This window comes from Trachemys scripta, unplaced genomic scaffold (assembly GCF_013100865.1).
Source record: "Trachemys scripta elegans isolate TJP31775 unplaced genomic scaffold, CAS_Tse_1.0 scaffold_264, whole genome shotgun sequence".
Taxonomy (NCBI): domain Eukaryota; kingdom Metazoa; phylum Chordata; order Testudines; family Emydidae; genus Trachemys; species Trachemys scripta.
Genome location: NW_023260512.1, coordinates 53,867 through 58,507, shown reverse-complemented (window position 1 = coordinate 58,507; position 4,641 = coordinate 53,867). Strand labels below are relative to the sequence as shown.

At 52.8% G+C, this 4,641-nt stretch overlaps 1 long non-coding RNA gene across 1 annotated transcript; it reads right to left on the bottom strand.

Annotated features, from left to right (window-relative positions):
- Positions 1 to 987: 987 nt before the first annotated feature.
- On the bottom strand, positions 988 to 3,775 carry LOC117870376. Its single transcript, XR_004643977.1, has 3 exons — positions 3,270 to 3,775; positions 2,271 to 2,366; positions 988 to 1,101 (listed from the first exon to the last, which is right to left on the bottom strand). It is a non-coding gene; the product is annotated as an uncharacterized LOC117870376 (long non-coding RNA).
- Positions 3,776 to 4,641: the final 866 nt, after the last annotated feature.

Below are 4,641 nucleotides of genomic sequence, written 5' to 3'. Positions count from 1 at the left end.
TCCTGTCTACCACAATAGCTACTTTTGGGGCAAACACATTCCGGAAAGGCATCTAGTCTTTATTAAATGACATCAAGAGATGGAGAATCCACTACTTTCCATGGTAGCTTCTTCCTGTGGTCAATCATCCTCGCTGTTGAATATTTGTGCCTTATTTGTCATAGGAATTTGTCTCTTTTCACCTTCCAGCCGTTGGGTCTTGTTCTGCCTTTCTCTGCTCGATTAAAGAGCCCTTTAATACCCAATATTTTCTCTCCATTAAGGCATTTCAGCACTTCAGTGAAGTCACCTTTCAATCTTCTTTTGATAAGCTAAACAGGTTGAGCTCTTTCAATAGCTCACTAGAAGGCATTTTTCTCCAGCCCTCAGAACATTTCATGGCTCTTTGCTGCCCCAGCTCCAATTTCTAGGACCATCTTTTTCAAAGGAGGACACCAAGACTGGAGGCAGTATTCCAATAGCAGTCTCACTGCTGCTGTGTCACCTTCCTATCCTACTCACGGCTCTGCTCCTACGTCTAATGATGGCTTTAGCCCTGTTCACCACAGCATCACACTGGGAGCTCATGTTGAGTGGCTTCTCCACTATGGCCCCTAAATCCTTTCAGAGTCACTGCTTTCCTGGATACACGTCCCCATTCTGGAGGTGTGGCCGGCGTGCCTTGTGGCTACGTATAGGACCTTGCATTGGGCTCTGCTCAAACTTGTTTTCTTTGAATGGGTCCAGCTGGCCGAATGAGCCAGATCGCTGTATATCACTGCCCTCTCGCCATCAGGAATTACCACTCTGCCTGTATTTTGTCACGCCCCAATCTTATCTGCAGTGATTCTATGTTTTCTCCCAATTCATTGATAACAATTATTTTAAAAAATTAGTCCTTGAGAGCTTCTTCAGACCCTTAGTACCCAGGACCTGCTCCCCACAGCACCGTGAGAAAGGCCGTCCAGCCCTGCTGGTACATAGGGGAGAAGCACATAACAAAGGTACCTTTAGGAGCTGTGTTGTCCATAGGCTCTGAACAACATGTGGGGGTCAGCAGATTACAAACGCACGACAGACCTGTAGTGTAGACAGGTCCCAACTGTGTCTCGGTTTCCCACCCTTTAAAATGGGGAGAACAAACAAAACCTTGATTAGCTCCATTTGATAGCTGGGGAAACCGAGGCACCCAGCGGTGCAGAGACTCGCTCACGGTCCCAAAGCCAGGAATAGAAAACAGCAGATCTGATAGCCAGGCCTGGGACCTAACCCTGGTTTTCCTGGCCTTGCTGCTCTAAGTTTAGTCACAGCCTCCATGTCTTTTCCCCCGTGTCCCTTAACCCCACGTCACTGCAGAAGAGAGATTTTCTGGTAGCCAGCTGGCTCTCCTGCATGTGGATGTCGTTCCAAAAGACGTGCTCTGGCTCAGTCCCATGCTATGGTTGGCTGAAGGAACCACTTGGTCACATTCTAGCCCTGAGTTATACAGGAGGGGTGACTAGATGCACATAATGGTCCTTTCTGACCTGAACCTCTATCAATCGCTACATTTTCTGCTGTGAGGAAGAGAACTCTGGACCTATTTTCTCTCATTCACTTTCAGTCGGAATAATTTCAATCCAGGCCAAAGGATTTCCTCTTCCATTGTGTCTTCAGCACCTTTGGGAGCAACCAGTTACTGTTACCCACAGGTTACCAGTTTCAACCTGTCCCTGGGTGAGATGGCCAGGAAAGGGGTTGGAGCTCAACTGCACCTGGCCCAAGTGATGCAGGTCCCTAGGGTGAAGGGAATAAGTGTGGGGGTCACGTGACAAGACGCAGCCTGTGACTAGGACCCAGGCCTGCTGAGAGATAGAAGGGCAGGCTGTGCTCAGCCAGGAGAGAGACCCCAAGGGAAGCAGGCATGGGAGGGGCTTGGAGAGTCCTTTAAAGGTCAGGGACAAGCTAGGAAGGGGCCAGGCTGAGCACTAAGGACAAGGCCCTAGGAGGGAAAGACAGGGCAGTTTAGGAGATGGGGCAGATAGTGCAGTTGGTTTCGGCTCCCAGGACCAGACACCCAGACGTGAAGGTGGTTGTCGGGGCTTCTGTCCTTCTTCCCCAGTGTAGATTTGATAGTGGAGAAGACTGATGCCGTAAGGGGGAAGTGAGTTACCCCAAGATCACCCAGTGAGTTTATATCACAAATGCATACTCGGAAGGATCCAATAGAAACATGGATTTTCCAGTCTCTTCTTTCTAGGAGTCCCCAGGGCTAAGGTAAAACCCCTGCGGCCCCTCCCCATTCTGCTCACCTCCAAGATGTGCTGGAGTTTGTCTGTGCTGGGGGGTGCTGTTAGCAGGATCGAGAGCTCGTCATCCATGTTCTCTGGGCAGGCCTTGCTCAGAGCCTGCCAGCCGAGGGAGACCAGGGGTCAGGATTATGGAACCTGGGGTGACTCCTGCCAGGATGACAGCAGGCTCTGTAGTCCTTGCCCAGAGCAGCTCTCTGCAGAGGGCCTGGTGCACAGCAGTGTAGGGAACAGCCAAGCTGCTAGGGATGGGAGCTGGGCTTCCTGGCAGAGTCCAGCACCCAAAGCCCAGCATCTGCAAGGAAGGGATTCCTCACAGAGGGGCAACATCATCTCCCACACACAGGGAGTCTCCCCCTGACACTTGATTCATCCTATGGCCTGTTCCCATCTCTGCCCACCACACTCCCAACTCAGCAGCTCCAGCTACCGAAGGGAGCACGAAGCAGAGGCCTTCCTGCTCCTGGGACAGAGGAGTAGGTTGATGATCTACCTGGATGTGAGCGTTGGCCTTCCCCATGCCCAGGGTCTAGACTCCATTCAGGGCAGCGCACAGGAACTGCGATTCCTATTCTGGATCTAGTGGCAGCTTCAGTTTGCTGGCAGGAGACTGTACAGGAGACCTTGCAGTTGCGGGGGTGACACAGGCACTAACATGTGCATGGGAGTTTGAGCAACAGGGCAGAGGCCTGTGTGGGGCAAGGAGGGCAGGGATTTGGGAAGCAAGAGCAGAGGATCAAACCCTTTCTTAATGTGGGTCGGGATGATCCCCATTTCAAAGATAGAGAAAGTGAGGCACCAGGTGGGAGAGTGACCTGGCCAGGATCACGTTACCGCTCAGTGGCAGGACTGCAAACAACCCGTTCCCTGATCTCCTCACTGGACGCTGCTGCCCCTCCCGTATGACCCCTCCAGCCATCCTCTCCCACAGGCCATCCGCACCACTCTCCAATACCAGGCTGTTTCCACAATGGAAGCAGGCTTGTAACAGAGGTCACTCACCGATAGGTGCCCCTTCCTTCAAGGCCTGGGGTCACAGATTTCTTGGGCTAGCACGCCCGCCAGCAGGTTTTTGGCTGGGAACTCAGCCCTTCGACCAGGCGACCATCTTTTAGTCCCACTCCTTCCTGGGTCACGCTGATCCCAAACGAAAAGTCAAAAAATGTCTTTAACTGAAACAAGATCCTCTGTCCCTTGGGGGCTTTTCCTCAGCCTGACTTTGGCTCGGCCTGCCCTTGCTGGCCTTGGTAGCCCTTTCTATGGCCCTGTACATCCCCTTCCTTAGAGACCATGGGAGAACCAGTCCTACCCTGGATTCTAGGTTCTGTCCCAAGGCCCTGTACCGAACAGCTAGGCCTGCTCCTGTACCTTTGTTGCGGTTTCCCCTGGTTTCCCCTCAGCTGGAGCTCACTCTGTAATCCATTTGGCCTAGCTCCAGGCTTTATAGCCCACAGGCCAAGCCCCCCGTTATATACCCTCCTCCTTAGAACCTGGCCCACGCGGGGGCAAGTTCTCTTCTTCTCCAAGCTTCATCCCTCATCTCATCGCCGTCACCTGCTGCGCCCTTGTACAGCCTGTGCGCAGTGTCTGCAGCTCCACTGCCAGCTCGCTCGGGGCAAACCTTCTCTTCTGCAGCATCCCGACGCTCTACCTGCAGCCACTCAGTCTCATGAACAGCTGCTTGCAGAGCCTGTTCTGAAGCCTTTAGCGTTTTCTGTTGCCTTTTTGCTACTGCCGCTGCATATGCCAAAACCTTTTCGGTCAGGGTCTGAGAACCCACCATGGACTGCTCCACCCTTGTGTTTGTCCCTCCTCCAGTCTGCTTCATCTCTGGGCCAATCATTTCGTCCTTCATCTCCCTGCAGCACCCGATAGGGTGTGTTGGTGGAGGGTCTGCAAGGTCCATGGCCACCCCAGCCACCTCCACCTTGCCTGCCTCATGGGGGTTTGTGTCAGAGGACACCTTCTCCTTTCTTTCTAACTTCTTAGGGCCCTGGCCCCTCGTTCAGCCACTCAGCAATTTCCTAAGCAGGCCGTGTCTTTTGATATGGCCTGCTTCTCTGCCCCCAAAAGAAAGAACTCTTGCTCCCATCTTGGCATTAGGCCACGTTTGTACACTTTCTCATGCCCTTCTCCCTGGGCTAACCTTCTCAGCAAAGCCCAGGCATGCTCTCCTTCTCTGCTCTTTTTGTCCATGGGCATAGCAGACCCTGGGTTGATTTCCCTTTGCAGGATCTCTCACAGGTATTGCTGCTGCTGCGTCTGTAGCTCCACCTGCACTTCCTTCTGCGTCTGTTTGTTTTCTAGGAGCTGCTGGAGAAACCCCTAGATCTGCTTTGGCTGCTTAGCCAGTCCCTGGAACTGAAGTGGGAAA